Below are 22,519 nucleotides of genomic sequence, written 5' to 3'. Positions count from 1 at the left end.
CCGGAACCTGAAATTGAAGTTCCAGTACCGCGGTGCGCACTGTGAAGCCGGCCCACACTTCAAGACAGGTAAGTAATTATGGGACAAGAGGGAAAGTGCACTAGAGGACACTATGGGAGGGGGGGGGGAGAATACTATGGAAAGGAGGGAACACTATGGGATGAGGGGGGGAACACTATGGGATGAGGGGGGGAACACTATGGGAGGGGGAGGAGAATACTATGGGAGGGGGGGAGAATACTGTGGGAGGGGGGAGAATACTATGGGAGGGGGGAGAATACTATGGGAGGGGGGGAGAATACTATGGGAGGGGGGGGAATAATATGGAAAAGGGGGGGACACTATGGGATGAGGGGGCGGGGGGGAATACTATGGGAGGGGGGGAAATTTCCTGGAATTTCCTTCTGAAAATGAGGTGCATGTTATACCCTGGTGCGTGTTATATGCTGATAAATGCGGTATTTATATCAGGAGGCCTGGTTATTCACTTGACTGCTAATTGTGACAATTGTCTCTTGACTGCTAATGGTGACTTTGCATATTAAAAGGGTCCACTATCTGTGAGGATATATAAGCAAATGGCATGGTATTCATCTAGTCTAATAAAGGTAGACTTACAGGCAATTTGCGTGCACATTTTTCCACCTAGCAGAGGAACATGGTCCGAGTGTCAGCTTAAAAAAGAGGAATTCTGGGGGGCGGAGCCTGAACGCCGATGGAGCAAGACGTGTGAGGCCTGAGCTCTCCCGTCCACGAGCCGCAATCAGCCAACATCTGCACCTTATCCCGGCCATCCACCCGCACAAAAGGGGTAAACGCTACCCACAGCACCCCCCGATCAATACCGCCATGGGAGGAATAAAAAAAAAAAAAGATACTCCCGTATCGGTGGCATCAATGTTCCGCGCCACCAGGGAACAGGGGCGGCCATCTTTAACCCAGGAGGCCCAAGAATCCAGAGCTGAAACGGACGACAGTGAAGCCCCTGACAGAGAAGCAGCCTCCAACTACCGCACACCGCGAGAGCCGCTTACCAAAGCCGACCTCCGCCAAATGCTGCAAGATGCCACGGCGGACATAAAAGCACACACAGCCGCAGAACTAGAACGGCACATCTCAGGCCTAAAAGAAGAAGTGGAGGCCCTGAATAACCGCACAGCCCAGGCAGAAGCTGACATCACACAAATTAAAGTGAACACCACCCAGCACAAGCAAGATATATTTTACCTAAGTGATAAAATACAATTCCTTGAAGACAGTCTGGAAGACTTGAACAACCGTTCCCGCAGGAACAACATTAGAATAAGAGGTATGCCAGAAACAGTTGACACTGACGCCATATTACCCACGCTGCAAGATCTGTTTAGATCCCTGCTCCCGAACTCCTCAGACCAAGACAGGGAGATAGACAGGGCACACAGGGCCCTACGACCTGTAGCCCTCAACCCATCAATCCCTAGAGACATTATTGTCCGCCTCCTACACTTTGCCACGAAAGAAAAACTCATGGCGGCAGCCAGAACCACACAACCGAAACATGGGACTCACATACTCGCCTTCTTCCAGGACCTAGCCCCCACCACATTGAGAAAAAGAAGGGACTTAAAACCTCTCACCACAGCACTAACCCAACAAGGTTTAAGATACAGATGGGGTCACCCCTTTAAACTTCAAGTACGCGTGGGAGAACAGGAACATGTCCTACACCACCCAGCTGCAATGGAAGATTTTGCAGCTGCCCTGGGAATACAGCTCACCACCATACCACCACCAAGAGACCGCCGCAACAACAACGGAACCGGAGCGGCCCAAGCGACTGAACGCCCGCAACAGACACACCGACACCAAACCAAGAATGGGCCAACCGGGACGGCCAACTGGACCAACGTGACCTGAACTCAACCCACACGGCCCTTGGACTCTCATTTTACCCAGCGGACTCTACCGCTATAAACCAAACGAGGACTCAGGCTTGTATACACTAACACGTTGCAATGTTGATATGTTGAAATGTTTTACTGTTTTACTGTCTTGCTAAATACGCTAATTTCTGTTAGGATGTTATTGTGGGAGAAATCAGGCAGACACGCTTGCACACAAGACAGGCCGAACCAGGGAACTATAACTAAGCTGCCAATGCCATAGAAAATCCCCGTCCCTCCCCTTCTTCTACTACTCTCACAATCCCCCATGACACTATACTACCTAAATGACGAGGGCATGGCGGTAGCTAATATTGCCCAACCAGCTACAGCATAATTTGCCACCACAGCGAACAGGCCCACCCCGCAACACAGTTCAACACTTAAACTTTACCGCTAGACATCTACAGAACTAGGAGGCCGAAACACGCCGTACCACTATACGCTATCCTTAACATGGCATTTCTATGTTATTACGCTCTCCCCCCTATATTAAGCCAAAGGTAACAATTAGCGCTGTACCCCCTATGCCAGGACTCGGATACCACTGCTGTACAGCCCCCCCTATTATATGGTAAACTGAGGTACAAAGACTAATGGACACTCCCCTCACCCAGCGGATCCCACCGCTGTAACCCAGGCCTGTGAAATCTTTAAAACAAAAAACCCAAGGACAAGAAGGGAAAAAAAAAAAAAAAACGATAAACAAAAAAAGAAAAAAAACAACAAAAAAGGAAAAAAGAAATTGTTTGCATAGTTGATATGTTTTACTGTTTTATTGTTTGCATTCACCTCTACTATGATGTCCATCTGGGAGATTGCTAACTGGCGCACTAACATATAAAACTCGCCAAGTAACGTTGCTTTCCCTTAACTAGGACTCAGGTGTGACAATGGACACCCCTATCCCGACCCGAATGGTACTGAAGTTATACTAAACAGCCTCCCCCCCACCAAGACATGGGTAATCACGCGTAATGTCCTCCTCTTTTTGAGACACTGGAGGGACAGGGCAATGCCCCCCCCATCATCAGGGCACTAAAGTCACTAAGCACCACTCTCCCCTGGCGAAGACTTAACTGTCAAATCGCACAGCTCTCCCACTACCACAGCGTAACTGTTAAAATGCGCTGTTCCCCAGTCACCCTGGCAAAGCGGTTACATCACACTGACCGCCTCTTACTTAGGCACAGGCAATACCAAACCACAACTGGTAATCTCAACTAATGTCATGCATATTCTTTCCGCAGAATCCCGGAACCCTAAGTGCCACCCCAACCACTAGGACATAGCGACTCGACAAATGACCGCGACTAAGGTAGCGCACTCACGGCTCGAAGGGGACGGGAGGCAAGGTTCACTCCCCCTCCGGACACCTCCGATCCGACTCACACAACCTACTCGTGACAACCCCCCAATAACGGCCGAACCTGCTCCCCCCCCCATCGGGACAGCAGACCACCCACGAGGGAACAGGAACAGGACTGCAACGACACGCAGGTACCTACACCCCCTCAATCTCCGCCCCCGCCACACCTGGCAGCTTTAGTATAAGACCAGGAAACACCAAACCCTCACCCCTACCAGGAGGCGAACCCCTGACCTCTCACACAAAAGGACCTGACTCCCCTACCATAACAACCAACACAGATACAGACAACACTTCCACTCAAGAACCACACATACAACCCCTCCGACCCACTCCACACACAACGAGAAGACATGAACACCAAACTGACATGCGTATCTATCAACTGCAAGGGCCTCAACAACCCCGCAAAAAGACATAAACTAATGAGATGGGCAAACCGTACAAACGCAGACATTATATTATTGCAAGAAACCCACTTCACACAGGCCAAACCATTTCACCTCATTAATAGACACTACAGAGAATGTCACACGGCAAACTCCCCCACGACCAAACAAAATGGAGTTGCTATCCTGATGCGAAAAACTTGCCCACTCAACACCAAACAGATACTGAAGGACCCACAAGGTAGATTCATCACACTCACGGGCCAAGCAGGTCACACCCGTTACGCCATAACCTCACTATATGCACCGAACACCCCGGATAAAAACTTCTGGGACACGTTCCAAGCACACTTAGCCTTAACCCCAGGCCACCTCAAAATCGTAGGCGGCGACTGCAACGCCACGCTATCACCGACGGTAGACAGACTACGAACCCAAACCCTTCCGAACCCAACACCCAAAATAGACAGACTACTACAAGACTTCGTGCTCAGACAGGGACTTGTAGACGTATGGCGCCTGCTCCACCCAACCACTAGGGATTACACATTCTACTCCCACCCCCATAACTCGTACTCTCGCATTGACCTATTTCTGATATCACCCCCCCTTACTCACATGACCCAAGCGGCTGACGTAGGCAACATCACGTGGTCGGACCACGCGGACATTACACTATCAATCAAGGTCCCAGACGTAGCAAAACCATGGTCCTGGAAACTCAACCCCACACTACTACACAATCCGTCGATAACGGAAGCTATCCTAACTGAACTGACGAACTACTTCACGCTAAATACACCCACGGCACCCTCACCAGGCATACTATGGGCAGCCCACAAGACGGTCCTGAGGGGGAAAATCATAAGCCTAGCATCGCACTTGAAAAAAACTCAACTAGCAGAGTTAGCAACAGCCCTAACAAACCTTAGGACCCTAGAAGCAAGCCACAAACAAAACCCCACGCAAGACATCCTCACAAAAATAACAGACTGCCGCACCGAAATTAAGAACTTCATGACCAGAGACACACACAAAGCCATGCAATGGACAAGACAGACCTACTATGAAAAATCTAATAAGGCCGACACCCTACTAGCCAGGAAACTGAGAAACAGGGCGGACCGAAAACAAATAGACACAATACTATCACCGGACGGCACCAAACACCACACGCCATCTAAAATTGGGGAGGTCTTCCAAAAATACTTTTCCACATTATACGACCACAGCCCCAACACCAGACTAAATCCCGAACTAACTAAACAAACCATAACCGAATACCTACAGAAGATACCCTTACCAGCCTTAAAAACGGAAGCAATAACCAAAATCGGCCAACCAGTCACCGTCGAAGAAATCGCCAAGGCTATCAAAAACACTAAACCCAACAAAAGCCCGGGCCCAGATGGCTTCACGGGACTATATTACAAAACCTTCCCTGCCATCCTTCTCCCCCACCTTTGCAACCTCTTTAACGCAATACTACAGGGGAACCCCATACCTCCCGACATCCTAAGAGCAAACGTGTGCCTCCTTCCCAAACCAAATAAAACCCACCTAGACCCAGGCCACTACAGACCGATCTCCTTACTTAACGTTGACTTAAAACTACTGACCAAGCTACTCGCAGACAGGATAAACCCCCACATACACAAACTTATACACCCTGACCAAGTGGGCTTCATACCCTTTAGACAGGCGTACGACAACACAAGACGGACCTTTGACCTCCTATGGACGACCTCACACAGACGAATCCCCACCCTATTCCTATCCCTAGATGCCGAAAAGGCATTTGACCGACTACTATGGCCTTTCCTTTTCGCCACCCTGCACAAATTCCGGTTCCCAGACCCAATCTTGAATGCGCTCAACACTTTATATTCCGCACCGGTAGCAAACCTCCTCATCCCAAATGCTCAACCCCCCTCTTTTCGCATCTTCAACGGGACGAGACAGGGCTGCCCCCTCTCCCCACTCCTGTTCGCCCTTTCATTAGAACCCCTACTCCAGGCCCTACGCCTAGACCCAACAATAAAGGGAGTACACATCAGAGACGAAGACTATAAAGTGGCAGGCTATGCAGACGACCTACTCCTCTCCATCACAGACCCGACAAACTCACTCCCACCCCTACTACACACCATACATGAATACGCACAGGTCTCAGGCTATCGCCTTAACCTAGACAAAACGGAAGCACTCCCAGTACAAATACCCCAGGAGGAGCTAGACACTCTAAAAATAACATACCCATTCCGCTACAACACCACGCACATACACTATCTAGGTGTCGACTTACCAATAGATGTCTCCCAGACATACCGACTCAATTATTCCCCCCTACTGCTAAAAGCGACGGCCGACCTGAAGTCATGGGAATCCCACTCTATCTCTTGGCTAGGAAGAGTAGCATGTATAAAAATGAACCTCCTACCGAGGTTTTTATACTTATACCAGACGCTACCAGTTCAAGTAGTCATAAAAGACTTTAAACTATTACAAACGCAAATAGATCGCTTCATCTGGGCCAATAAGCGAGCCAGGATACGAAGAGACATTCTCTACCTCCCGACACGATCCGGAGGACTTGGCCTACCCCACTTTCTCCATTATTTCCATGCAGCACAACTTGCGCAGATCAAGGCACTGCACGCCCCCATAGGGATGAAAAGATGGGTAGACCTTGAACATAACCTGTTTGGCCAAGATTTCCCCTCCCTCTATATATGGGTCCCAAAACAAGCAAGACCACGACCCCCACCCACCACACCAGCACTTGACACCTCCATTACACTCTGGAACAAACTCTCAGTAAAACATGCACTCACAACGAACCCCTCGCCCCTGACACCAATCCTGAGAAACGAACACTTCATACCGGGCATGACCCCAAAAAGACTTCGCTCACTACGAAGACAATGACCTTGTCAGAACATACCAATTCTTTCGGAACCAAAAAATCATTGCATTCGCAGACTTACCTCAAACCAGACCACTCACCACACACGACTTCTTCCGCTACCTGCAAATCAAAAACCTCCTAGACACCCCCTCATATAAACAAGCTGGACTTACACCCCTCACAGCCTTCGAACAGGCGTGTATCCATGCCCCCATACAAAAAAGCCAGATCTCCACAACATACACACAACTGCTCAAAACGACAAGGACCCGACCACCAGGGTATGTCATAGCATGGGAAAGGGATCTGGGACCACCCGCAGATCCTACAGACTGGAACGCTATATGGGAAGCCACAGCGACAGTAACAATATGTGTAACACATAAAGAGCAGGCATACAAAACCATGATGCGCTGGTACCACACACCGCTAAAACACAAACAAATGGGACTCTCCACATCAGATAGATGCTGGAAGGGGTGCGGCCAACAAGGAACGTACTATCACATGTGGTGGGAATGCCCATACATCGCACAAATCTGGACTGACATAGTGGCCCTGGCCTCAAGAGTCCTACACGACACCATCCCAAGGGACCCGTGGCTGTGGCTACTATCCAAACCACTAGAGGGCACACCACGAGCTCATAACAAACTACTGGCCAAACTAGCCTTAGCCACTAGGAGAGCCATAGCCTCCCACTGGGGTGCACCCACAACCCCATCACTCACCGACATAAAAAAAAAAAATGAACGAAGCCAGATCCATGGACAATCTATCAGCACTCATTCACGACACCATAACTCACTGTGATAAAATATGGGACCTGTGGCTCATGGAACCTACCACCGCCACTTAGGGGATATACCTATGGTTATTAAAAAATTAAACACTAGACAGTAAGACTAGTCAACTCGCTCCCCTACTTTTGTACAATCATACGACCTGGCTGTTCTTAAATGTAGACCCACATTTTGAGTCAACACCAACAAACTACACAACCTACAGGTCAGGGACGCCTATCCCTCCCCCCCTCCCCCCCCCCCCGACGACCCCACCGGAGACTCCAAAGTAGGGAGCCCCCGAAGTACGCCCCATTCTCGAAATGGGCTTCATCCCCTAACATCCTTTACGTTTTATTTACTGTTCCTTGTACCGCAACAAGGAAATCTAACTGTACATATAAGCTTGTTCATACTTACTGTTGTTTTTTGTTCGCTCAAAATGTTTAAAAATTTGTCTGGACAGAACCCCATACGAAAACATAACGCTGCAACACCAGATAACTACTCTACTAATATATGCCTCTCTGTATTACAATGTTTTTTCTTTTTGAAATGGTTACACTTTGGCTTTTGCATAAGCCCACACAGTATCTTTTGTGCAACATTCATGTCCATGTGAACTTTGTCAAATGTACAACGAAGAATATATATGAAACAAAAAAAAAAAAAAAAATATCGGCAAGACACCACGGAATTAAAGGCACTCACTATTGTAACAAGATGTTTGATGGACTTTCCTGCAGTTGACCGTTCCTTCGACTACTTGCTTATTTAAGTACCATATCATTACGACATGCCCTTATATTGATGTACATTTGTATTGTATTTCACTACTGTTATGCTTTTTGGTGCCTTGCCTTGCAACAAATAAAGAATTAAAAAAAAAAAAAAAAGAGGAATTCTTGTTATAAATCGTCTGACACCAAACACATTCCTACACAACTAAATTAAACTTTCTCATGCTGGAATAAGCCATACTACTTCTATTAGATGACCAATTTATGTATCCACTATGGATATCGCATTTAATAGTAATAATTCCATACTGTGAAAATAAATTATTCTTGCTGGACATGATTTGGAAACATTAATAAATTAGAGGAGAGATAAACAAACAACCATCTGTCTTGTGTGGCAAAGTATATCATTTTTGTTTTCTTCTGGCCTGATTCATGGTTCTTCTGTGAAATGAAAAATTTAGTTTCGTTATCCTAATTTTGTTAGACTTTGGCTCACAGAATATATTGTTGTTGAGTACCAAGGTGGGATTTTCCCATTATTGTGTTTAGCATCTCCCTATTTCTGTCTCTCCTATGGGATCTTGTATGTCTCAGATTGATGTCTGGAACCCAGTTTCAGAATGGATATGGATGAAGTTCTTTCCTTTAACCTCTTATTACTTCCATAAAATCTGGATCTGACAAGGACTGCTAAGATGAGGGCCATCCTGAAAAAAAAGTAATTTTGTACTTCACCAAGCTTTCACCAGTTCACACATATTTGTCTCTTTCTTTCTGTGTTCCCATGTTCTGTAAAGTGTTTGTAAATCATGAAATAAATCACTAATGTTGTAAATATGGCCCGCAAGAGAGAAAAACAATGAATTTCATATGAACCTTGAACATGAAAGGTTTAATTACTTATAGTGTGAACTTTGCTTTACCTTCTTTAATTTATTGTCTTTTATTGCTTATTGTACTTTCCCTGCATGCTGCATTATTAGACACTGATTAGCCACAACATTAACATCACAGACAGGTGAAGTAAAGAACATTGATTATATCATTACAACACACCTATCAAAGGGTGGGATATACTAGACATCAAGTGAACAGTCAGTTTTTGAATTTCAAGAGTTGGAAGTAGGAAAAATGGGCAAATGGAAAGACAAGGGCCAAATAGTGATGGCTAGATAAGTGAGTCAGAGCATCTCCAAAACTAGAAGTCTTGTGGAGTGTTCCCAGGATGCAGTGGTTAATACCATCCAAATGTGGTGCAAGGAAGGACAACTAGTGCACAGGTGTCAGGTCATGGACACCCAAGGATCACTGATGCATGTGGGGAGTGAAGGCTATCCTGTCTGGTCCAATCACACAGAAAAGTTACTGTAGCCCAGATTTCTGTAAATGTAACACTTGCCATGATAAAAAGGTGTCAGAACACACAGTGCATTTCAGTTTGCTTTGTATGGGGTTGCGTAGCATCAGAAAGTGCCTTCAATGGGAATGTGAGTGTCAGAACTGGACATGGAAGAAGGAATCCTGGTGTGATGAATCATGTTTTCTTCTAGGTCAGGTGAATTGATGGGTGCGTGTGTGTGTTTGTCATTTACCTGGGTAAGAGATGGCAGCAGGATGCACTATGGTCAGAATGCCGGCCATCTGAGGCAGTGTTAGGCTCTGGGAAAACTTTGTCCTGGCATTCATGCAGATGTTACTTTTACATGTGCCAGCTACCTAGAGATTGTTGCAGATCATGTACAGCCCTTTACGGCAATTGTATTCCCTGATGACAGTGGCCTCTTTCAGCAGGACAATGCATCCTGTCACACTAAAAAAAATGTTCAGAAATGGGTTGAGGAACATGACAAAAAGTGTTGCCTTAGCTTTTTTTTTTTTTTTTTTAAAGACCCCAAATCACAGTCCAAATGAGTATCTGTTGGGTGTGCTGGAACAACAAATCCGATCCATGGAGGCCCTACCTCACAACTTGCAGGGTTTAAACGATCTGCTGCCAATGTGTTGGTGCCAGATACCACAGGATATGCCTGTCCATGACCTCAATGCATCAGAATTGTTTTGGCATTACAATATTAGGCAGGAGGTTTTAATGTTGTAACTGGTCAGTGTATATATTGGTATCTGGAAAATCAATTATAACATAGTAGCAACAATTAGCTAGCTATATAAAGTATCTATCTCTCTCTCTCTCTATATATATATATATATATATGTATAGAAATCATACAGCCTATTCATCTCAGCATCTAGAAATTGTAATGATGCTTTGAATGCCTTTGGAATGCCTTTAGAATGACAAAGCTTCATGAAAGCTGTAGTTTTAAAATATCTGGGGATCTACCTTTTGAGCACCCCTGACTCAAACAGACTTTATAATTTATTAATGCACTAAAGTAGTATATATTGTGTTACGTGCTATAAAAATAGAAAATCATTTTGTGTGTCTGTATGGCGAATATATTGCAAGTTGCACAAGCATGGCACCAAAGGGAAAATATTTTCTGAAGGTTCATTTCTATTTGTTTTGTTTGTTTTTTCATTTGTTTTCGTTTTCTCCAACTGCAAAGGAGCAGCCATGTGGTTGTATGACATACAGCATGACATTTGGGATTTTAAAAAAAATATATAGAATTTTTTTTGTAACTCTTGTAACTCTTGTACAAGTAGTAGGGTGATATGTACCTGCCGAGATTAAAGGTGATCAGTCAGTTTCCCATTTTTTTTTATATTATGTTTACTTATTTTTACATTTAACAAATATGTATTTGTAAGAGGTGAAAAATATTGCACTACAAATGGGTGCCTCTATATTGGTTTCCTGTCGATCATTGTTATAATCTCTCTGGAGAGCAAAAAAACAAGTCACAAGAGAGTGCTGAGGATGGACAACAGCTCAATTAGCCTGCCCCTCGGTGGATCCCCGCTTAGTTCTCAAGCTGGTTTTAGCTCATCTTGTGCCATTACAAAGAGAACCAGACCATGCATCTTAGACTGATTCCACCCAAAAGGGCAGTACAGATCCAAAATACAGGCCGTCTCTCTCTGCACGAGAGATACAGCAACCCCAGACGATCGTTTTAGCCTAGTTAGGCATCATCAGTGAGGCATAGCTGATATCTCTCTAGGCACCGTGAGCAAGGGGTCCACATCTGGATTACCCTTTAAGCTTAAGGAGAGCAAAAAAACAAGTCGCAAGAGAGTGCTGAGGACGGACAACAACTCAATTAGCCTGCCCTTTGGTGGATCCCCGCTCAGTTCTCAAGCTGGTTTAGCTCATCTTGTGCCATTACAAAGAGAACCAGACCATGCATCTTAGACTGATCCCACCCAAAATGGCAGAACAGATCCAAAATACAGGCCGGCTCTCTCTGCATGAGAGATACAGCAACCCCAGACGATCGTTTCAGCCTTGTTAGGCATCATCAGTGAGGCATAGCTGATATCTCTCTAGGCACCGTGAGCAAGGGGTCCACATCTGGATTACCCTTTAAGCTTAAGGAGAGCAAAAAAACAAGTCGCAAGAGAGTGCTGAGGACGGACAACAGCTCAATTAGCCTGCCCTTTGGTGGATCTCTGCTCAGTTCTCAAGCTGGTTTTAGCTCATCTTGTGCCATTACAAAGAGAACCAGACCATGCATCTTAGACTGATCCCACCCAAAAGGGCAGAACAGATCCAAAATACAGGCCGTCTCTCTCTACACGAGAGATACAGCAACCCCAGACGATCGTTTCAGCCTTGTTAGGCATCATCAGTGAGGCATAGCGGATATCTCTCTAGGCACCGTGAGCAAGGGGTCCACGTCTGGATTACCCTTTAAGCTTAAGGAGAGCAACAAAACAAGTAGCAAGGGAGTGTTATAATCTCTATTCCTTACAGGTGACAATCAGCAGAGAGAAAACATACAGAGAAGAAAGGAAATGAAACAATGATTCTATTTCTTCTCTTCATTTGCAATATTTTCCCTAGCTTAGCCTTTTCTGAGCTGGAATATGATGTAATTTACTAAGTCTTTATTATTAATTTAAAAGAAAATGTAATATCTTGTGAAAAAAGGTTATCGCACGTTTTAGGTAATTTCCAATGTTCTACTGATTGATGTAAATTCTAAGGCATTGAAAGTTTTCCATTTACTATTTGTAAACAAAATTACATAACATTTAGCTATCATAAGATTATACAACCTAAACCTGTATGGAACAATCTCTTTCTTGGCTATTGACAAGACTGAGCTTTAAACACATTCTCCGCTTGACAGACCTGGCTTCAAATAAACAGAACGTGTCATAATGTTTAGGGACGAACTAATGTTTCTCGACAGAAGAACATATGGCATGGGGCTAGTGGGATGCATCCCTGGTGCATGAAAGCATTTTAGAAAAAAAAAGTAATGAGAAGTGTGCATGGCAATCAGTTTGAGAATACCCACGGAAATCATTACATAATTCAATAATGCCCACAGAAGACTTAAGGATGAAAAAAGTCATAGCGTATATTTTTATTAATTATTTTGGTGATCGTAATGTGTCCTTTGGACACAGTTGTTTTTGTAAAGAGATTAAGCAGGCACTCTAGAATACCATAAAGAGGGACCTTTGGACTGCAATTTAAAGGGCTGTCAAACAAACAATGTTATGTTGCGAATGTAGTGCATATAATACCATCTGTATGTTGCATATAATACCATCTGTATCTGTATGTTTTTAGAAAATAAAAATGCAGGCCAATCTACAGATGAAGGGAAAACAATACATAGTTAGGGCTCTGTTTATATATTAATTATCCTTTAGAAGAGCTCTTTAGTACAGAACTTGAAAAGCCCCTGCTGCTGTTGGCTGCTCATGTATACATGACCCACCTGTGACAAGGCAGGTAGGTAGGGGCATAAAGAATGTATTAGACCTCCCTCATATTTGGTGGTCAGATTGACTCCCATACATTTTTTTTCAAGTTTTTTGTTTTTTTTCCAATGTCTGATTTTTATTAAAGGGACCCTATAGTCACCAGAACAACTACAGCTTATTGAATTTGTTTGGGTGAGTAGAATCATTCCCTTCAGGCTTTTTGCTGTAAACACTGCTTGTTTCAGAGAAAATGCAGTGTTTACATTACAGTCTAGTGATAACTTCACTGGCCACTCCTCAGATGGCTGTTAGAGATCCTTCCTGGGTCTTGGCTGCCTAAAATGCATCCAAACATTCAGTATCTCCTGCGCTCAAACTCCTATTACTCCTGGGAGGCAGCAATGACCATAGTACACACCAGCCCAAATATATATAGTAAAAACCTTTTTTCTTAGGTTTTTACTATATATATTTGGGCTGGTTTCTTTGTATTTGTATTCACTTTTGTATCACACAGCTAGTTGCAATGCTGCTGCCCATCCCATGTGTTCCCTATTAAGGGTTAATAAGCATGTAGGGATGTATATAAAAAATGCCCCTTTCTGTCTCATTATAGATATTTTTGCCAGAAGCTCAAGGAAGCAAGGTGAATGGTTAGAGTTAGGACCCACCTAAGAGGCGTGGCAGGTGGGCATACCCCCTCATGGCCATTGGAGGTAACTAAAAACCTCCATTTGTTTAAAAATAGATGGAGATGTGGAAAGAGCACAGGTAACTTTTTTTTTAGGTTTTTACTATATTCAGTATCGCCTCCCTCTGCATGCAGACACTGAACTTTCCTCATAGAGTTTCATTGCTTCAATTCATCTCTATGAGGAGATGCTGATTGGCCAGGGCTGTGTTTGAATCATGCTGGCTCTGCCCCTGATCTGCCTCTTTGTCAGTCTCAACCAATCCTATGGGGAAGCATTGTGATTGCATCAGGCTACCACTGATGATGTCAGCAGACTGCTTTTTTTTTTTTTTTTTTAGGCAAACAGCATGCAGATCCACAGCTTCTGGCTTGAATACAGTAAGATGTTGCTATATTTATGGAGGAATGAGGGGACCAGGGGGTCTAGATGGTGGTTTTAACACTATAGGATCAGGAATACATGTTTGTGTTCTTGACCCTATAGTGATCCTTTAAAAGAGTTTATACCGATATAAGACATTTTCATACATCATGGAATATAACAGTTCTATTAACTTTCTTACCAAGCAAAGTTTGTGGCGAGAACAGTGTTACATTGTCTGACAGGTTGACACCTTATCTCGGTAGAACATAAAATAACTAGTGATGTACCGAACTGTCCGCTGGCGAACAGTTCCCGGCGAACTTAGCGTGTTCGCGTTCGCCGCCACGGGCGAACACATGGGCGGTTCTATCCGCCCCCTATTTGTCATCATTGGGCAAACTTTGACCCTGTGCCTCTCAGTCAGCAGACACATTCCAGCCAATCAGCAGCACTCCCTCCCTTCCACACCCTCCAACCTCCCTCCCAGCACCCATTTTCGATTCATTCTGAAGCTGCATGCTTAGTGAGAGAAGGGAAAGTTTAGCTGCTGCTGATTAGATAGGGAAATTGATAGCTAGGCTAGGGTATTCAGTGTCCACTACAATCCTGAAGGACTCATCTGATCTCTGCTGTAAGGACAGCACCCCAAAAAGCCCTTTTTAGGGCTATAACATCAGGCTGCTTTTTTTTTTTCCTGTGTAATGTAATTGCAGGTGCCTGCCTGCCAGCTTCTGTGTGAGGTTCACATTGGATACTGTGCCTACTTGCCCAGTGCCACCACTCATATCTGTTTTAACAATTGGTTAAGCTTTAGATTTAAAATAAATAATTAGTTTTCACTGTAATAGAAGAGCAGTTGCCTGCCTGCCAGCTTCTGTGTCAGGTTGGATGCCTTGCCCATTTGCACAGTCAGTGCCACCACTCATATCTGTTTTAACAATAGCTTAAGCTTTAGATTTTAAAGAAATCATTTGTTTTCACTGTAATAGAAGAGCAGTTGCCTGCCTGCCTGCCAGCTTCTGTGTCAGGTTGGATGCCTTGCCCATTTGCACAGTCAGTGCCACCACTCATATCTGTTTTAACAATAGCTTAAGCTTTAGATTTTAAAGACATCATTTTTTTTCACTGTAATAGAAGAGCAGTTGCCTGCCTGCCAGCTTCTGTGTCAGGTTGGATGCCTTGCCCATTTGCACAGTCAGTGCCACCACTCATATCTGTTTTAACAATAGCTTAAGCTTTAGATTTTAAGGAAATCATTTTTTTTCACTGTAATAGAAGAGCAGTTGCCTGCCTGCCAGCTTCTGTGTCAGGTTGGATGCCTTGCCCATTTGCACAGTCAGTGCCACCACTCATATCTGTTTTAACAATAGCTTAAGCTTTAGATTTTAAAGAAATCATTTGTTTTCACTGTAATAGAAGAGCAGTTGCCTGCCTGCCAGCTTCTGTGTCAGGTTGGATGCCTTGCCCATTTGCACAGTCAGTGCCACCACTCATATCTGTTTTAACAATAGCTTAAGCTTTAGATTTTAAAGAAATCATTTTTTTTCACTGTAATAGAAGAGCAGTTGCCTGCCTGCCAGCTTCTGTGTCAGGTTGGATGCCTTGCCCATTTGCACAGTCAGTGCCACCACTCATATCTGTTTTAACAATTGGTTAAGCTTTAGATTTAAAATAAATAATTTGTTTTCACTGTAATAGAAGAGCAGTTGCCTGCCTGCCAGCTTTTGTGTCAGGTTGGATGCCTTGCCCATTTGCACAGTCAGTGCCACCACTCATATCTGTTTTAACAATAGCTTAAGCTTTAGATTTTAAAGAAATCATTTTTTTTCACTGTAATAGAAGAGCAGTTGCCTGCCTGCCAGCTTCTGTGTCAGGTTGGATGCCTTGCCCATTTGCACAGTCAGTGCCACCACTCATATCTGTTTTAACAATAGCTTAAGCTTTAGATTTTAAAGAAATCATTTTTTTTCACTGTAATAGAAGAGCAGTTGCCTGCCTGCCAGCTTCTGTGTCAGGTTGGATGCCTTGCCCATTTGCACAGTCAGTGCCACCACTCATATCTGTTTTAACAATAGCTTAAGCTTTAGATTTTAAAGAAATCATTTTTTTCACTGTAATAGAAGAGCAGTTGCCTGCCTGCCAGCTTCTGTGTCAGGTTGGATGCCTTGCCCATTTGCACAGTCAGTGCCACCACTCATATCTGTTTTAACAATAGCTTAAGCTTTAGATTTTAAAGAAATATTTTTTTTCACTGTAATAGAAGATCAGTTAGTTGTCTGCAAGCGTCTGGGTGTCAGGCCTACTTCAGCGTGTGCTCTGCAGACCTGTGCCAGCCGGCTTTGACAGTTGCCAATCATATCTGGTGTCTCTTTAGCGTGCTTTTACAAAGAAAAAAGGTTTCCAGTGTAAGCTAATAGCAGCCAGTCAGTGTCCTTCAAGCGGCTCTGTCAGGCCTTCCTTCAGCGTGTGCCCTGCACAACCCTGCCAGCGTACTTTGACAATTGCCACTCATATCTGGTGTCTCTATAGCGTGCTTTTTCAAAGAAAAAAGGTTTCCAGTGTAAGCTAATAGCAGCCAGTCAGTGTCCTTCAAGCGGCTCTGTCAGGCCTTCCTTCAGCGTGTGCCCTGCACAACCCTGCCAGCGTACTTTGACAGTTGCCACTCATATCTGGTGTCTCTATAGCGTGCTTTTACAACCAAAATTTTGTTTCCACTGTAATAGAAGAGCAGTTGCCTGCCTGCCAGCTTCTGTGTGAGGTTCACAGTGGATACTGTGCCCTCTTGCCCAGTGCCACCACTCATATCTGTTTTAACAATAGCTTAAGCTTTAGATTTAAAAGAAATAATTTTTTTCACTGTAATAGAAGATCAGTTAGTTGTCTGCAAGCATCTGGGTGTCAGGCCTACTTCAGCGTGTGCTCTGCAGACCTGTGCCAGCGTGCTTTGACAGTTGCCAATCATATCTGGTGTCTCTTTAGCGTGCTTTTACAAAGAAAAAAGGTTTCCAGTGTAAGCTAATAGCAGCCAGTCAGTGTCCTTCAAGCGGCTCTGTCAGTCCTTCCTTCAGCGTGTGCTCTCCAGAACTGTTCCAGTGCACATTGCCAATCATATCTGGTGTCTCTATAGCGTGCTTTTAAAACCAAAATTTGTTTTTCACTGTTATAGATTGAATAGCAGTTACTTGTCTTCAAGCGGGTGTCTCAGGCCTACAGTGTGTGCTCTGCAGAACTGTTCAAGTGCACATTGCCTATCATATCTGGTGTCTCTATAGCGTGCTTTTAAAACCAACATTTGTTTTTCACTGTTATAGATTGAATAGCAGTTACTTGTCTTCAAGCGGGTGTGTCAGGCCTACAGTGTGTGCTCTGCAGAACTGTTCCAGTGCACATTGCCAATCATATCTGGTGTCTCTATAGCGTGCTTTTAAAACCAAAATTTATTTTTCACTGTTATAGATTGAATAGCAGTTACTTGTCTTCAAGCGGGTGTGTCAGGCCTACAGTGTGTGCTCTGCAGAACTGTTCCAGTGCACATTGCCAATCATATCTGGTGTCTCTATAGCGTGCTTTTAAAACCAAAATTTGTTTTTCACTGTTATAGATTGAATAGCAGTTACTTGTCTTCAAGCGGGTGTCTTAGGCCTACAGTGTGTGCTCTGCAGAACTTTTCCAGTGCACATTGCCAATCATATCTGGTGTCTCTATAGCGTGCTTTTAAAACCAAAATTTGTTTTTCACTGTTATAGATTGAATAGCAGTTACTTGTCTTCAAGCGGGTGTCTCAGGCCTACAGTGTGTGCTCTGCAGAACTGTTCCAGTGCACATTGCCAATCATATCTGGTGTCTCTATAGCGTGCTTTTAAAACCAAAATGTATTTTTCACTGTTATAGATTGAATAGCAGTTACTTGTCTTCAAGCGGGTGTCTCAGGCCTACAGTGTGTGCTCTGCAGAACTCTTACAGTTCACATTGCCAATCATATCTGGTCTCACAGTAGCTTGCACTTATAGTACCACTAATCCCCCAAAAAATGACAGGCAGAGGCAGGCCACCCCGCAGGGGCCGTCGTGGTCGTGGTGCTGTGATTCCCTTTTGCCCTAGAATAATGCCCAGTTTTCAGAAGCCACGTACCCTGAACTTGAAAAGTTCTGAGGACATAGTTGACTGGCTAACACAGGACACCCAATCTTGTACAGCCTCCGCTCGGAACCTTGACGCACCATCCTCCTCCAACTTAGCTTCAGGCACCTCTCAAGATACCACTCACCCGCCTGCCACCACCACCAAAACTAGCACCACAGCCGCTTTACTTGGTATGTCAGAGGAGTTATTCACACACCCGTTTGAAGAAATGAGTGATGCGCAACCATTATTGCTAGAGGATGTAGATAACAGGGATATGTATCAGGCAGGCAGCATTAAACACATGGAGGTACGGTGTGATGATGATGATGTTGTACCCGCTGCTGCTTCCTTTTCTGAGTTGTCAGATACAAGCGAAGCGGTTGATGATGACGATGCGTCCATGGATGTCACGTGGGTGCCCGCTCGGCAAGAAGAAGAACAGGGCGAAAGTTCAGATGGGGAGACAGAGAGGAGGAGGAGACGAGTTGGAAGCAGGGGGGGGGTCATCGCAAGGAGCTAGTGGCACAGTCAGACAGCATGCATTGGCACCCGGGGTCAGCCCGACAGCACGCCAATCAACGCATGCTGTGTCCACCACCAGAATGCCGTCATTGCAGAGCTCAGCAGTGTGGCATTTTTTGTGTGTGTCTGCCTCGGACAACAGCGATGCCATTTGCAACCTGTGCCAAAGGAAACTGAGTCGTGGGAGGTCCAACACCCACCTAGGTACAACTGCTTTGCGTAGGCACATGATCTCACATCACAAACGCCTATGGGATCAACACATGAGTACAAGCAGCACGCCTACTCTAAGCCGCCATCCTCCTCCTGGTCTAGCATCTTCAGCCACGTCAACCACTGCTGTCCTTCTTGCCCCCTCTCAACCATCCGCCACTCCGTCTCCCGCCTTGAGCAGTTCCCGCTCATCTGCCCACAGTCATGTGTCTGTCAAGGACATGTTTGAGCGTAAGAAGCCAATGTCACCAAGTCACCCCCTTGCCCAGCGTCTGACAGCTGGCTTGTCCGAACTATTAGCCCGCCAGCTTTTACCATACAATCTGGTTGAGTCTGAGGCGTTCAAAAAATGTGTAGCTATTGGGACACCGCAGTGGAAGGTACCCGGACGGAATTTCTTTTCACAAAAGGCAATCCCCAACTTGTACTCGATTGTGCAAAAGGAAGTCATGGCATGTCTGGCACACAGTGTTGGGGCAAGGGTCCATCTGACCACTGATACCTGGTCTGCAAAGCATGGTCAGGGCAGGTATATCACCTACACTGTGCATTGGGTAAACCTGCTGACGGCTGACAAGCAAGGAATGCGTGGCATTGCAGAGGAGTTGGTGACACCGCCACGAATTGCAGGCAGTCCTGATGCCACCTCCTCTACTCCTCCTACTCCATCCTCTTCCATAACCTCCTCGGCTGAGTCCTCTTGTGCTGCTGCGTCTTGCTCCACATCAACGGCACCCTCCCAGCTCCCCAGGTACTATTCCACATCCCGGATACGGCAGTGTCACGCCGTCTTGGGTTTGACTTGCTTGAAAGCAGAGAGTCACACCGGACAAGCACTCCTGTCCGCCCTGAACGCACAGGTGGAAAAGTGGCTGACTCTGGGGAGCTGGGAATTTTTTTGCCACGTTACTGGACGCTCATGCGCAATGCCTGTAGGCTCATGCGTCCTTTTGAGGAGGTGACAAACCTAGTCAGTCGCAACGAAGGCACCATCAGCGACATCATACCATTTGTTTTCTTCCTGGAGCGTGCCCTGCGAAGAGTGCTGGATCAGGCTGTAGATGAGCGTGAAGAGGAAGAGGAAGAGTTGTGGTCACCATCACCACCAGAAACAGCCTTATCAGCATCGCTTGCTGGACCTGCGGCAACGCTGGAAGAGGATTGTGAGGAAGAGGAGTCAGAGGAGGAATGTAGCTTTGAGGAGGAGGAGGAGGAGGAGCAAGACCAAACACAACAGGCATCCCAGGGTGCTCGTTGTCACCTATCTGGTACCCGTGGTGTTGTACGTGGCTGGGGGGAAGAACATACCTTCAATGACATCAGTGAGGAGGAGGAACGGGAAATGAGTAGCTCGGCATCCAACCTTGTGCAAATGGGGTCTTTCATGCTGTCCTGCCTGTTGAGGGACCCTCGTATAAAAAGGCTGAAGGAGAACGACCTGTACTGGGTGTCCACGCTACCCCCGGTATAAGCAGAAAGTGGCGGAAATGTTACCGAATTACAACAAGTCGGAAAGGATGCAGCATTTGCAAAATAAATTAAAAAGTATGCTTTACACAGCGTATAAGGGTGATGTCACAGCACAACGGGAATCTAACAGGGGGAGAGGTGGAAGTCATCCTCCTCCTCCTCCCACGACCACGCCGGCAAGGACAGGACGCTTTAAAGACGTGTTGTTGATGGAGGACATGCGGACCTTTTTAAGTCCTATGCATCGCCACAGCCCTTCGGGATCCACCCTCAGAGAGCGACTCGACCGACAGGTAGCAGACTACCTCGCCTTAACTGCAGATATCGACACTCTGAGGAGCGATGAACCCCTTGACTACTGGGTGTGCAGGTTTGACCTGTGGCCTGAGCTATCCCAATTTGCGATCGAACTTCTGGCCTGCCCCGCTTCAAGTGTCCTGTCAGAAAGGACCTTCAGTGCAGCAGGAGGTATTGTCACTGAGAAGAGAAGTCGCCTAGGTCAAAAAAGTCTAGATTACGTCACCTTTATTAAGATGAATGAGGGATGGATCCCGAAGGGACTGACACTGGGCGATACATTCGATTAAAAAAGGCCTGATGAGCTGCCTTGGGCTAAAAATGGTCCACACGCTGCTGTATTTTAGCTCTGAATGACGTTTGACTTGCGTGACTTATCCACCACCAACTAGGGTTCAAGCCGCCATGTTTTAGGGCACTTTCTGCCTGTGAAACAAACATCAATTTTTCTGGCCGCTGCTACAACAATACCAAATTTTTCAGGCATGTGTACATGCCTAATTTTTAGGCCCACTGGTGCAGCACTGTGGCTTCAAAAACCAAACCCAAAAAAAATCCTCCAAGATGGCACCAATATACCAGTGGTCTAAGCATCTTCCCACCTTGGCCTAAAAAGGGGAGGTGATTCAACAATTAAAAATCTCTGCCATTTACACGTCCACTGATAGGAGACGCGGAAGGTATTAAACTGATATGAACAATACTAAACTCACCACTCCTATCTGGTGGCACATTAGCTTGCCCGCGCAGTGCCACAAATTTCAAGTAAGAGGACCGACCAAGCATCTTCTTCCATCTCCCTGTTACATAAATCAATGCCATATCCATAGAACGTGTAGAGAATATCCAGGATAGTTTTACAGGGCCAAATCATGTCGCCTGTTGAAAGAGGTGACCTTGCTCGGGTCCCAGGTGTGCGGTTCCTAAAATGGCTGCCATATACACGTCCACTGATAGGAGACGCGGATGGTATTAAACTGATATGAACATTTACTAAACTCACCACTCCGAGTGCTGTTATTTATTTAATTTTCTTGTGGTGAGGCTTTACAGGACAGAGTGCTTCTCCACGGGACATGTTAACTCACGGGCAGCTGGCTCATCAAGGAACCAGAGCAGCTTGAACGAGGTGAACTTGCTCGGGTCCCAGGTGTGCGGTTCCTAAAATGGCTGCCATATACACGTCCACTGATAGGAGACGCGGAAGGTATTAAACTGATATGAACATTTACTAAACTCACCACTCCGAGTGCTGTTATTTATTTAATTTTTTTGTGGTGAGGCTTTACAGGACAGAGTGCTTCTCCACGGGACATGTTAACTCACGGGCAGCTGGCTCATCAAGGAACCAGAGCAGCTTGAATGAGGTGACCTTGCTCGGGTCCCAGGTGTGCGGTTCCTAAAATGGCTGCCATATACACGTCCACTGATAGGAGACGCGGAAGGTATTAAACTGATATGAACAATACTCCACTCCTATCTGTAGGTCCGTCCCATTGTGATTTATGCCCCCCACCCACCGCGCAGGGATGGGGGCCGGGGGGGAGGAAAGTAGGCCCCCCATTGTGATTTATGGCCCCCACCCACCGAGCAGGGGTGGGGGCCGAGGGGGGAGGACAGTAGGTCCCCCCATTGTGATTTATGGCCCCCACCCACCGCGCAGTGGTTGGGGAGGACAGTAGCTCCCCCAGTGTGTATCATGGGCTTTGAGGACAGGTGTCAATCCATACCTGCCAAGTGACCCTATGTAGGGGGAACAGTCCCTATTCTGCTCTGTGTCAGTGTGTATCATGGTCTCTGTGGACGGGGAACAGTCTCTATTCTGCTCTGTGTCAGTGTGTATCATGGTCTCTGTGGACGGTGAACAGTCTCTATTCTG

General features: G+C 45.7%; 1 protein-coding gene across 2 annotated transcripts in view; it reads right to left on the bottom strand.

Annotated features, from left to right (window-relative positions):
- HTR2C (5-hydroxytryptamine receptor 2C) overlaps positions 1-22,519 on the bottom strand; it is a 629,177-nt gene that overhangs the window by 228,611 nt on the left and 378,047 nt on the right. The window lies entirely within an intron of this gene.

The sequence above is a fragment of the Pelobates fuscus genome, chromosome 9 (assembly GCF_036172605.1).
Source record: "Pelobates fuscus isolate aPelFus1 chromosome 9, aPelFus1.pri, whole genome shotgun sequence".
NCBI classification, from domain to species: domain Eukaryota; kingdom Metazoa; phylum Chordata; class Amphibia; order Anura; family Pelobatidae; genus Pelobates; species Pelobates fuscus.
The sequence above is the reverse complement of the archived record's forward strand: the minus strand, read 5'-3'. Positions and strand labels throughout refer to the sequence as shown.